The 14,648-nt window shown below is 36.9% G+C and overlaps 1 pseudogene; it reads right to left on the bottom strand.

The window, feature by feature from the left end:
* Window positions 1-613: 613 nt before the first annotated feature.
* On the bottom strand, window positions 614-2,897 carry LOC116116724 (annotated as a pseudogene).
* Between the last annotated feature and the right edge of the window lie 11,751 nt (window positions 2,898-14,648).

A 14,648-nucleotide genomic window follows, 5' to 3' on the forward strand; every position in this document is an offset into this window, starting at 1 on the left:
GTTAAGTAAATTCCATTTTCATATGAAGAAAAAGACAATATCCATCTTATAAGGGGTTTGGATATATATAACCCGATAATCATTAGTTTCTAAAATAAAAAGGTTTTAAATAAATGACAAATTTAGTCATAAATTCCAATAACTTTACAATTATACCCTTATAAGATTTTTTTTTTTTTAATATATAACACTAGATTATACAAGATTAGATAATCAAACATTTAACAATATAATTTAATAGTCTAATTAAAGGCACAATAAATCATGCTAGATTACATAAAACTTATTCCAACGACTTTTGTCCTTCGTCATTTTTTTGTTGAGGATTCAATTATGTAACATTATGACAAAATCGATCTTTTAAACAAAAACCTTGACATTTTGAAAATCAAAATTAGTAAAATGTAGGAATTTCTCTTTTTGAAAACTTTTTGTAGAATATAATGTTTGGCCAAAAGCAATGGCTAGGTCAAAAGTATCTCTAAGGGCACAATTGATTGATGCTACCATATTCTAAAATCTGCAAACAAAAGCAATGACTAAAGCAAATCTCAAGCTACCAAAGAGGCTTTCAACAAGATTCCGAGTCTGCAAATCCATGCGCAAACCATGGTATCAACTTAAAGGTGCAATGGTAGCACAAATGTAGATTAGTTTTATAAATGAACACAAGGTATTGATTTGACGGTTTCTAAGGACCGGTAATGTTATCGCCAATGCCTTGACTAGTCTCAAACCATTGGATTACATTCAGAAAAGATTCAATGGTCCCCAGGCACAGTAACATTGCCAGCCGATACCTTAGGGCTTAGCTAATAGTTAAAGCCTTCTCCAATAATCTAAAAGTCTCCCTTTAAACACAAATTCAGGGATTTATTATACTTCTTGCTATTTGCGAACACACAAAACAAAATGACTTATTGGAGAACAAAACCATAAACAAACTTCAAACTCTGATTCTTCTTTCTTCCACAACAAAAGGCTACCTTAGCATTCAACTACTTTCTTTTTGTTTCTGGGATATTGCAAGCTCCACCATCGCTTCCTCTTTCGCAGATTATATGACGCGATCCCATTCACTTTCAATTTTCAGCACATGATAATAATAACCTATTGTACTACCATGGAATTAATCAACCTAAATATGTCATCAGAATCTGCCCGATACAAAGATTCCATGAAATCAATGAATCTAAATATATCACCACCATCTGCCTGATAAATGGACTCTTACTTGAAAGCAAGCTGAGAAAAGAAAGATCTCAAAGAAACTTCAATTAGCACAAAAGCTCAAATTAATCCCAATGCACAAACAAATTACCATATCACTAAAGGGAACATCACATGCTAAACAAAAGTAAATACACAAACAGAAGGTTTTGACACAAGAGACAAGCTGTAGTACTAATAAATGCCATTATTATTATGTCAATGGCAATACTTAAGGAAGAAGATCACTTATTTATTTACCCTGCTTTGGCCTTATCTCGATTCCTTGAACAATAAGGCCACGCTTCCAGTTACCAGCCCTCACCTCCAAAATACTCATTTCTAATTCACCATCTTCATTTCCTGCATTGTAAAAGTCACCTATCTCGACCTCAAGCCACCTGTCTCCTCTCTCCTTGGGATGATGGCCATCATTCTGGCTCGGCAAAGATGCCTGCCATCCTAAACTGCGGCTGCGATTAAATAGACCAGCACGCCTCCCTAACCGATATTGCATTCTCCGCCCTCTCACTGCATCCAAATAGACAAATTGTTTTTGGCTTTCACTTCCCACAAGTCCAATATGCACCTCTACAGGTAGACATTCAAACCCATAAGACCCTTCCGTCAGCTTGAACACGAGATAGGTCGTGTAATCTGTCCCTGGGGACAGAATGCAAGTACTAATCTTTCCACATATCTCAAGCCAACACACATCTCTAAGCTCAGCAACCTCTTGGAACCTGTAAATTGTCAATAAACTAAAGCTCATCCGGAAACAGTTAGGAGAAAACTAAAAGAGACAAGAAAAAGCCTTGATATAAACCTCGCGCCAGGAAGAGAAGTCCATCTCCAATATGCGGGAGTATCAACCCACACAATCATGAGATCCCTAGCAGATATCATGTAACATTTCTTCCCACTCTGCTTATCCAAGGAAAAGGCCTGTTCAAAGTCAATAATACAATTAGATACATCACTGCCAAAGAGGAAAGGATAATATAATAAAACCCCAAAGTTTGAAGAAAAGACAATGAGGGCCAAAATGCTTTCAATTGTAAGAGAACCTCCCTTCAAGGCCATTAATTAGCTTAAAATTTTCATCTTCAATTATGTCAATCAGGGTTTAGGGATCTAATTGACACTTCCCAAACCTCACGGAGGCGCTGTGCACAGAAATTCCAACTAACTGATCTAATTGAAAAATTATATTCCCACACCAAACAAATATATAATTAAAAAAAAAAAACCCAATTCAGATCCATCCAAAAATAATAGAAATTCCGAATCAAATCTCCTGAAATTGAACCCAGAAACAAAACACGAAAATAAACCTTTTTCCCATCATCAATGAGAATCGGGTGGTCACAAAGGCTGAGAAAGAGCCCTTCTTCGAAGGCAAACACAGCAAAGAAGACGGAGAAGACGACGACGGGGGCAAGGAAGACATAGAATGATGGACTGGTACTCGGGGGGCAAGAAGCGCTCCACACGGCGTCGGACTCGGCGGCGGACTTGAAAATGGAAGAAACCAAAGACAAGCGGCAGGCGTCATGGGGGGTGGTGCAGGAATACGGCGGCGATGCAGCCTTCGGATAATAAGCTCATGGGGCTGTCTGTTTCACGTTTTTGTTGAGGGTGGTCAGTGGTTCGCTGGAGTGTGGTCGCCATGAAGTGATGATGGTGATGTATCTTGGTAGGTTTTTATAACAATAAGAGAGATTCAGTCGAAAGCTAAGGTTAGTTCTACGCGAGGAAGTTTAACTGATATTTGCCTTCCCCAGTTTCGAATTGAGATATATCCTTGAGAAGGTTTGTATAAAAAATCTGACCTGGCCAGCAAAGCGTGATTAAGCAGGAAAAAAAGAGCTCCGTTTGGTTCACAATTTTATGTTTTTGGGAAAAGTTTTTTGAAAATAGTAAAAAAAGTTGAATTGGGCGGGTATAACGAGGTAATTTACAAATTGATAAAATACTCCCTATGTTTGTTTTTTACAAAACACCCCTTATATAAAACTTAAAAGTTACACAAAAACCCCCTATTCACCCTCAAATACGGACAGCTGCCACCACCACCGCCGGAGGGTGCCGGGTCGCCGTACAAAAACATTAAAAATATTTAGGGTATTAATTGAATTAACAAATTTAGGGGGTTTAAAAAATGTTGAATAATATTGTGAGTTTTTTGGTATTTTACTGTTTAACTTTTTTGAGAATACTAAAAGTAGTATTCCCAAAATTCAACCAAACGCAGCCAAAAGTTTGAATGAAAAGATTAAACATTGTAGGTTAAAATATAATAATAAGAAGTTGATTTAAAATTTGAAAGACAAAACACATTTATTTCAGTTTCTCTTTCTCAAAACATGATTCAAACATCTTCCTCTCTCTCGTTTTTTCTTTTAATTTTCTACCATTTCTCAATGTCTTTACTCTTGCATTTTTGCCATTCCCTTTAGTTATAATGTTGAGATCCTCAAAAAACCGAAAAACCCATCCACTCTCCAAATTGTAGGCACCATTGGGTTTACCAAAAATGGAAAAAGAGGTGTGTGGAGCAACTTCTGATGACCGACGTTCTCCATCGGCAGAGGACACCCCATCGGTAAAGGAGACGGCATTGGCAGAAACATCCCTCGGCAGAAGAGGGACGACAAGATTCGAAATGAAAATGAGGAGGAGGACCAGCGCAAATTCCAGCAAGGAGGTGGAAGAAGAGGAAGAATAGGGATAATCTATAATTTTATGAAATTATTGCTTGTTGGTGCCAATTTAAGGATATTTGGTTGGGTTTTTTTTAAGTTCATTTTTACATTTTGTCGAGCAGTTGGAAAGCACAGAGGAGTGGGTGTTTTGGGCTTCCAGAGGACCGGGGAAGCAAAGCAAGGCCCTAGGGAGGTTGTTTATGGTAGGTTGGATGGCTTTTATTGGCAATAGAGCGGAGTAAGGGGGCTGGGGGCTTGCCTGCATATATAGGGCTGTCCACGCCAGTCAGCCCTGGCTTGCCTTTCATCACTCTCTTGTATATTATGCCAGCAAGAAACAAGAATCTGTCAAGCAAACAAGAGTACATTTTCTACCTGTTTATTTTAGTCATTTATTAACATTTTGGTTGATTGTGCAGGGCTATTGTAGAAGTACATAATTCAATTTTCCAGGTCGATTATTGCATGTAATGCTAGCAAGAAACAAAACTTGTCAAGCAAACAAGAGTTAGTTGCATACTCTTTCCAAGCCTCATGGTTCATGTCTTTTTTTGTCTATTATGATGAGGAATTTGACATTGCTTTTTCTGCAGGTCTGGCGATTTGTCTATTAATGGTTTAAAACTTTGAAGCAACGAAGGGAGGAAGGAAGGAAGGCATTTGAAGCTAGTGGAGATACAAAAGCTTGGATAATTTAGCTGTGTTTTTTGAGTCAGCAAGTGTATTTAGTTAGATAGGGCTGGTTGGATCTATTGAATCTTTAGAGTAGGCACTAAAGTGTATTTAGTTGAGACAAAATGCATGTTTTGGTAAGTTGTTATTTTGGAACTGCTAGAACTGCTAAACTATCATTTTCCAGATTTCTTTATGTATTTGCTTCTTGTTAATAATAATTTCCTTAATTTTTCCCTTATCAATTGTTTAGTGAGTGAGATCTTGGTTGATATCACTTATCAATCGTGTACTTAATTTGTATAGACACAAATCAGCTAAGCGATCAAGGCTTATATATTTGGATCGCTTAAGCAAGAGCTGCATCGCTTAAGCGATCGTGTACTTGAGGATTATTTAGACCAAATTAGTCTTGGTTGCTTAAGCGATGTGGGCTATCGCTTAAGCAATCAAGGCTATCTATGTTGGATCGCTTAGCAAGAGTTGACTGCTTAGGCAATCGTGTACTTAAGGATTATTTAGACACAAATTAGTCTTGGTCGCTTAACGATGTGAGCTATCGCTTAAGCATCAAGACTTACATATACGGTATCGCTTAAATGAGAGTTACTCACTTAAGCGATCGTATACTTGAGGATTACTGAACAAATTAGCCCTGGTCAATCAAGCGATGTGGTTGTCGCTTAAGCGATCGAGGCTTATCTATGCTTGATCGCTTAAGCGAGAGCTAACATCGCTTAAGCGATCGTGTACTTGAGGATTGTTTGACCAAATTAGCCTTGGTCACTTAAGCGATGTGCTATCGCTTAAGCGATCAAGGCTTATATATGCTGGATCACTTAAGCGATCGTGTACAAAGGATTATTTAGACACAAATAGCCTCGGTCATTTAAGCGATGTCAGTTATCGCTTAAGCGATCAAGACTTATTTATGTTGGTCGTTTAAGCGAGAGCTGACATCGTTTAAGCGACTGTGTACTTGAGGATTATTTAGACACAAATTAGCCTTGGTTGCTTAAGCGATGTGGGCTATCGCTTACGCACAAGGCTTTATACATTAGATCGCTTAGCGGAGCTGCTTCACTAAGCGATCATGTACTTAGGGTTATTTAGACACAAATTAGCCTTGGTTCTTAAGCGATGTGGGTTATCGCTTAAGCAATCAAGGCTTAATATTTGGATAGCTTAAATGAGAGATGCATTGCTTAAGTAATCTGTTTTTTTATATGATTATTTAACAACCCCATATTAAGTAACGTTAATGTTAACTTGGGACGTTCACAACATCACAAGATTCGGGAGAAAATAAGCAAATTAGCCTTGATCGCTTAAGCGACATCGGTTATAACACTATAAGGCCATTATGGAGGATTATTGACAACCTAATTCCTTCACACATTATTAAGGCCATTTAAGAAGATTATTATTGTTAATTTAAACCTCGGACGTTCACATATCAAAATTAATAGCTACGATATGTGACTAACAACCTTATGATATATGGAAAAATGTCATAGCACACTAGTGTGACACGTTAGTAGAAACAATCTCATTTCACAAATATTTATTTGAGAAGGATATAATTTCACTCATTCCACATTATGAATATATTTCTCCACCAAACATTCTAGTATCAAAAGATTGAGGAGAAAAGAAGCAAATTAGCCTTAGTCGCTTAAGCGACATAAGCTATCGCTTAAGTGATCACGACTTATCTATACTGGATCGCTTAAGTGAGAGCTGACATCGCTTAAGCAATTGTGTTTTGAGAAGGATATTCTAAGTACGAAAGCAAATTACCCTTAATCGCTTAAGCGATGTCAGCTCTCACTTAAGCGATCCATACAGATAAGTCGATCGCTTAAGCGATAGCCTATGTCGCTTAAGCAACCAAGGCCAATTTTCTTTGTACTTGACTATTCCTTCTCAAATTCAGATCGCTTAAGCGATATTAGTTCTTGCTTAAGCGAACCTATACAGATAAACCGTGATCGCTTAAGCGATAGCCGACATCACTTGAGTGACCAAGGCCAATTTTCTTTGTACTGACTATTCCTTCTCAAATTCAAGATTGCTTAAGCAATGCCAGCTCTCGCTTAAGCATCCTGTACAGATAAGCCGTGATTGTTTAAGCGATAGCCACGTCGCTTAAGTGACCAAGGCTAATTTTATTTGTACTTGACATTTCCTTCTCAAATTCAAGATTAGCTTAGCGATGTCATTGCTGCTTAAGCAACCTATATGATAACATCTCAATGTTGTAATTTTATATTCACAAAACATCTCAATATTGAATTAATTTAGTTAGCACAATAGCAACTCAATATTGAATGAATTTAGTAGTACAATAAGAGCAACAATTAAGAACTAGAAGCATCCTTGCTATTATCTATTCAAAACTTCAAACAAAAAGATATCCAATTGTTACATAAAAAATTGAAAAGACAAAGCATTCATAACAAGTCCATGAGACGAAAAGATAATCTCATAAAGTACTCATCAAAACCATTAAAATTATTTTATGATTCACACTAAGCCTTCAACGGTTGGCCTTGGCAACTCTCCATTTTATCATTCTCTTGATGGCATAGTTGAAAATACAAGGATATAAATCAGTTTAATGCACCACGAAGGATTAACACACCAGCCAGAGAAACAAGTGAACAAGTAAACGGAACAGAATCTAGCCACTCACCAAAATTTCAATGCCCAAACACACTTGTCCCATGTCTAATAATCGCCAAGTGCCTATAATGCAAGAAAAGAATATAACCAATACATTAGGGTTGACAGATTTTAAAAAATTCTATAAAGTCGCATAAGTGATCTAGTGTATCACTAAGCAATCTACCTCATATACCCGATCACTTAAGCAATTTGTTGCCATTTACGAGACTTAACCAGATCACTTAAGATATATCTAGATCGCTTAAGCAATTTGCTGCCATACGGACTTATACTAGATCACTTAAGAGTATAGTGATCGCTTAAGCGATCTGTGCTATACCAGACTTACACCAGATTGCTTAAGTGTATCCCTAGTCCAAATCATTTTCTCATCTTCCACCTATAATCAGTGCTACCACCCCCAGCTATCCACAATGTAAGAAAACATCAACAAATCACACTCCTTTCAACTTGCATTACATCAAACACAACGCAAGAACCTAAACCACTAAATCGAAATCATAACCCAAACCCAATCCATCATTAATCTTAAATAAATGCAAGAGGAGATACACATACCTAGACAAATGTCAAGAGGAGGAAGAGGCGGATCTTGGCAGAGAAGATGTTAATGGCGAGGACGAGAAAGTTTTAATGCAGATGAAGAAAATGTAAATGGCGGAGGAAGAAGAAGATGTAGAAAGAAGAGAAGAAATGTAAACGAAGCTTAGAAGAAACAACGACCAGGGAGGATGTGTTAATGGCGGGAGGAAAAGAAGAAGGTGTTGGGGTTGTTGCAAGAATTTCGATCTTTGGGAACATGTTATAATTTTAAAAGATTACACAATACTTCATTATCCTAATTAACCACTAATCATATTAATTCCTTAATCAATAATAGGCTATTTACTTAACACTTTCAAACTAGATGACCTTTTAATTAAATGAATTTGATTTGGCCTTTAAGAAAATGTCCCAAGCTACGCGGGGTAAAAAAAAACTGAAAACCGAAACGAACCCAAAAACCGAACCGAAAAATCGGATTTTTGGTTTAAAAAATTCTCTAATCGGTTTTTTGGGTTAAAAATCTGAAAAATTGGTCACTAAACTAGTTTTTATTAAAAATCCTAAATTATAAAGTATGTAATTTCAACCTAAATCCTAACTTTCAAATTTCAATTTTATATCTGCCCTCTTTTAACTATTTTTGGGGGCAAATATTAAAATGCCATATGGCTTTGAATTTAACTAAAGGCCATCTAGTTTTTTAGTCTTACTAATGACCTTATTTTTTATTAAAACAACCTAATGACATTAAACACTAATCATGGCTAATTAGAACTAATGAAGTATTGTGTAATTTTTAAAAATTATAATATGTCCCCAGAGACCTGAAATTCTTGCAAACAAACCCAAACATAACATCTTCTTCTTCTACCTCCGCCATTACACATCCCACCTCTGGTTGCTGTTTATTCTAACTTCGTCTCATCTTCTTCTTCCTCCTTCATGTACATCTTCTTCTTCCCGCCATTAACACTATCTTCTTCCTCCGCCATTAACATCTTCTCGCCATAGATCTTTCCTCTCCTCCTCCTCCTCCTCCTCCTGACATTTCGTCCAGGTATGTGTATCTCCCTTTCCATTTTAATTTCGATTTACAAAGATTTATGATGGATTGGGTTTGAGTTATGATTTTGATTTAGTTGTTTAGGTTGTTGGGTTGTGTTTGATGTAATGCAAGTTGAAATGAGTGAAATTTATTGAATATTGTGGGTAGCTGGGGGTGGTAGCACCGATTGTAGGTGAAATAACTGAAAATGTGTTTTGGATATGATGGATCGCTTAAGTGACTAGTTATGTCTGGTATAATGCAGAGATTGTAGATCGCTTATGCGATCAGCTATAAGCAAAAGATCGTTTAAGCGATCTGCTATAAGTCTGGTATATGGCAGCAAATTGCTTAATGATCAGCTTATTTATACCAGGTCGCTTAGGCAATCCATTCATCGCTTAAGAAATCCAGTCGCGATATACCAATTGCTTAAGCGAAACACCCAGATCGCTCAAGTGACTCTGCAGATGCTTTTTAAAATCTTCAATTCTTAATACATCATTAATAATTTTTGTTTTCTTGCATTATAGGTACTTGGCTATTTTAGACATGAGATAAGTTGTTTTGGGTGTGAATATTTTGGTGAGTGGGTGGAGGAAGAAAGTTGCCAGAAGTGGATTAGAAGAGCAAAGAAGTTATACAATTGTTGTGAGCACAGAGGTTAGTTTTGATGAGTTGATTTATGAAATAATTAGAAGAGGTGATTGAGTTGCTCACGTAGTGATATAGTTGTGAAGTATGTTTAAAGCAGAGTTCCTAGACATTATAAGGTACCTTCTACTATATTAAAGTTGGTTAATGTGTGAAGTTATATATAATTGATGTGGGCATAATGGTTCAAGGCCGATTTAAGGGTTTCTTTTGTATAAACCGTTGGAAGTTGGTTCAAAAGAAGGGGATAACGAGGAAACTAGTGGAGAAAATGCTGGTTTTATTTGAACTATGAGGGCATTATTTCTTAGTTCAGAGGTGGCAATTACAGGTAGTAGTGATTCCTTTAAATCGATTATGCAAAAGGTGTTGTTTGTGAGAAAGAGAACATTAAGGTCCTTTAAGTAGGTTCAGAGGTGGCAATTGCAGGTAGTAGTGAATCAAGCTCATGTTTTTCTGATGGATTGGACTTGCGCATAGGATATTTATTTGACAACAAAGAGAAAGTGGGTAGGAAGCTAAAACTTGTTGCCGTGAGAGGTAATTTTGAGTTCATCACCAAAAGTCTAATTCATCAGTAGTGACAGTTGCATGTTGTGACCGAAAGTGCAAGTGGCGGGTTTATTATAAAAGGTTGACGGGTTCGAAAAATTTATTGTTAGCACGTATACCCGTGAGCACAGTGTGGTTTGTGACATATTTCAGGTGAGCATCGACAAGCCTCTATTGATGTATTGGACAATTTGTCAAAAGTCAGTTCATTTGAGGGAAAAGTCCATCTCCTAAGGACATTTAATACTTGTGCGCACAGAGTTGGGATGCACTGTTAGTTACTGAAAATGCTGGAAAGGGGACAACATGTACAAGTTTATGAGGGGCATGTTGGAGCACGGGTACGCAGTATTAGAAGCGTACAGTTATATGCTTTAGTTGACAAACCAAGGTAGCATGATGACTTTGAAGTGGGACGAATATGGTTTAAATATTTTTGTTGCTTACGGTTGTTCTATAAGGGGTTTTGTAAACATGAGAAAGGTGTTGGTTGTTGATGGTTTCTTTTTGACAGGAAAGTATAGAGATACATTGTTAGTGGCCACTACATAGGACAACAAGAATCACACATATCTCGTTGCATAGTGTGTGGTTGACTCTGAGAACACAAGTTGTGGACTTGATTTTTCAGCAATTACGTACGTAGTGCCTGACAGCGATGAGATTGTGCATAATATCTGATAGGCATAACTCTATAAGAAGGAGATTGCCACTATTTACCCTCAAGCACATCACGGATTCTGTATGAGACACCTTGGTGAGAACATAAAACAAAATTTAAATATGCTGGCCTCCTTCAGACATACTCAAGGAGCACTTCGGCTAAATCTGAATCAAGGAAGATAGAATGCTAAGTATCTTGAACTGATGTTGGTTTCGAGCAATGGAATAGAGCTTACTTTCTTGGAAGAAGGTTTTGATGTCATGACCACAAACATAGTCGAGTCCATAAAGTAGAAGTTGTTAATAGAAAGAGAGTTCCATAGTTGCCTTTTTCAGTGCAATCCAAGGACATTATCATGAGGTTCTATAAGCGTTGTACGGAGTTAGATAATTTTACCACAACCCTTGTTTAGTCCTAAAAAATTATTGCGAAATGTATAGAACCGTCAAATGCACTGTTGCCTATCCTCTAATGCTCAAGAGTCACCGTGCGCTATGGTCTGGATGCCCTAGTTAACCTTCTAAGTAAAACTTGCAGTTATAAGTGCTTGACATTCAAATTTACCTTGTCCTCATGCACTAGCACCATTGAACACCAACAGTAGCCATATTTTTGTTCAAGAATTACATAGAACTTTGCCCCCTCTCTATATGGCAAATCACTATATGTTAGCTATTTTGGAAACGATATATCCAGTTCCCCAAAAGAGCAATGGGTGGTGCCAGCAGAGTTGTTACATTATCATCCATCCACCATTCAGAAGATAGAAAAGGAGAAAAAGAGTTAAGTGATTCCATCAACCTGTGAGGTTCCTTCGAGCATGAATAAATGCTCAATTTGCATGCAACCTGGCTATAAGAGAAGTAGTTGCTAGAATTGACCACATGCAGATCTAGAAAATTAGGTTCAAATTGATCAGTAGCAAGAACCAAGCAATTGCAGATAAGATCGGATCGCTTAAGAGATCGACTGTTATCTGTAGATCTGAATAGTAGATAGTTTAAGCGATCAAGAAGAAGGATGAAATCGAGAGAGTTGCCAAGGCCAACCATGAAGAGTTGTTGTTTTAATTTTTTATGTTTTAAATTTAATTGTTACCTTGAATAAATCATCCTTTATAACGTATTAAATCAAATATTATATTTCATTTTCATCAACTTTAAAAAGGGTTTAAGTTAGTAAAATTTCGCATATTACCTCTGTACGACACTGATTGCCGCCCAAAGAAGTAAGACACGCAAATAAATATTATCAACATTATTGTTTGATCAAGACAATCAATCATCAATCAATTTACTGAATTATCACGAGTGTGGGACGTTAGTAGAAACGTACCTCATTTCACAAATATGGATGGTTATGATTGAATATAGAGCTCACCTACAATACAGAATATAATTTCTCACTGAAAAGTGCACAATATCAAAAGATCGGCGAGATAGAAGCAAAATGTCCTTGGTCGCTCAAGCAATTATGAATCGCTTAAGCGACCAAGGCCAAAAGTGAAGAATCGCTTAAGTATATTGATTCTGCCTTAGACATGGTTGCTTCAGCGACCATAAATCCCTTAAGTGACCAAGGGTAAAAGTGAAGAATTGCTTAAGTGTCATGTAACTAGGGTGACTTATTCTTCCTTGCACATGATCGCTTGAGCGACCAAAGGTAAAGTGAAGTATCATTAAATGATCCTGATCCTCACTTGTACGTGATCGCTTAAGCGACTACATGATCACTTAAGCGAATAAGCGAGCATACAAGATAGCTTAAGAGAGCCTAGATCGCTTAAGCTATCCAGTATAGTTGGATGACCTTTATTCAGCCTTTGACAAGATATTATCACTTAAGTGACCAAAGCTAAATAGATAGGATCACTTAAGCGACACCATATATCGCTTAAGCGATTAAAGGTAATTTACTTTGGTACTTTAAAAGCATTCTATACTTTATTTCTTTTCTATGTTTATGTACAGACGTAAAAGAATTAATTTAATTAAAATATAATTTTGAAAAAAAAAATCGATTAAGTGGTATAAATAATCAAATCAATTGACACAAGATAGATCATGTCCCTGAACTAATCGTACAGTCAAAATTGAAGGTTATTTCAATCTAATCATTCTCAAATACATCATCCATTTATGAATCAAGTACGTTTCTACTATGTCACACTAGGTGCTATGACATTCATCCATTTATCATATGGTTGTAACCTTAATATGTGTTGATGGAATTAGGTTGCAAATAATCCTTCTTAATCGGCATTAATAAGTGTTACTAACTGATGTCGCTTAACAGTTAACATTAATCATGTGATGTTGTGAATGTCTAATCACATTAATTCCTTATATGGGGTTGACAATCTATTCCAAAAAAAATAAAAGGAATCGCTTATCATCGCTAAGCGATTAAGTGTTTATAAGCTTTCATGCTTAAGCGATAATGTAATGCTTGAGCGATCTTGTGAAAGGCATAATAAAATAACCCAAATACGAATCGCTTAAGAGATTTCATTTCTCACTTAAGCGATCTTGTGTTTTTAACCTTAGTCGCTTAATGATCTAGTACTTAGTCGCTTAGCGATTACGTACAAGCAAAAATCAAGATCACTTAAGCGATGCTTCACTTTACCCTTGGTTGCTTAAGCGATCATGTACAAGGCAGATCAATATCTGCCTAGATGCATGATCACTAAGCGATTTACTGTCTTGCTAAGCGATTCTTCGCTTTTACCCTAGTTGCTTAAGTGATCCAGTCCGAGCAGAATGAAGATCTGCCCAGATGCACAAATCGCTTTAGGATTTACTGTCTCACTTAAGTGATTCTTCACTTTTACCTTTGGTCGCTTAAGCGATTTGGGATTGTTTAAGAATCAAGTCTGAAGTAGAATGAAGATCTGCCCAGATGCATGATCGCTTAAGCGATTTACTGTCTCACTTAGGATTCTTTGCTTTACCCTTGATCGCTTAAGCGATTTGGCGATCAAGTCTGTAGTAGAATCAATATCTTCCCAGATACATGCTCGCTTAAGCGTTTACTGTCTCGCTTAAGTGATTCTTCGCTTTTACCCTGTTGCTTAAGCGATTTGGGATCGCTTAATGATCAAGTCCGTGGCAGAATCAACATCATCCCTGATACACGTCGCTAAGTGATTATTGTCTCACTTAAGTGATTCTTCGCTTTTACCCTTGGTTGCTTAAGTAGTTTTGGATACTTAAGCGATCAAATTCGAGGCAGAGTCAACATTTCCCAGATACGCATCGTTTAAGTGATTTATGGTCTCGCTTAATCGATTCTTCGCTTTTACCCTTGGTCATTTAAGCGATTTGGTATCGCTAACGATCAAGTCCATGGCAGAATCAAGATCTACTCAATGCACAATCGCTTAAGCGATTTATGCTCTTGTTTAAGCGATTCTTCACTTTTACCCTTGGTCGCTTAAGCGATTTTGGATTTTAAGCCATCAAGTTCGAGGCAAATCAATATTTGCCAGATGCACGATCGTTTAAGCGATTTACTGTCTCGTTTAAGAGATTTGGGATTGCTTAAGCGATCAAGTATGAGGTAGAATCAACATCTGCCTAGATGCACGATCATTTAGCAATTTATGTCTCGCTTAAGCGATTCTTCACTTTACCCTTGATTGCTTAAGCAATTTGGTATCACTTAAGCGATCAAGTCCATGGCAGAATAAAGTTCTGCCAATGCACGATTGCTTAAGCGATTTATTGTCTCGCTTAAGCAATCCTTTATAGAAAACCCCTGGTCTTAAGTGATATATGTAGCGCTTATATATCGCTTAGTGATCATGGGCATTACATATTTTTTCTAGCTTTTCACTTGAATTTTGACAAACTAAATCACCAACACATATTAATTCCATATTTCTCCTGAATTGATAACCTAATTGCATCAA

This window comes from Pistacia vera, unplaced genomic scaffold, assembly GCF_008641045.1.
Source record: "Pistacia vera cultivar Batoury unplaced genomic scaffold, PisVer_v2 Contig78, whole genome shotgun sequence".
Lineage (NCBI taxonomy): Eukaryota > Viridiplantae > Streptophyta > Magnoliopsida > Sapindales > Anacardiaceae > Pistacia > Pistacia vera.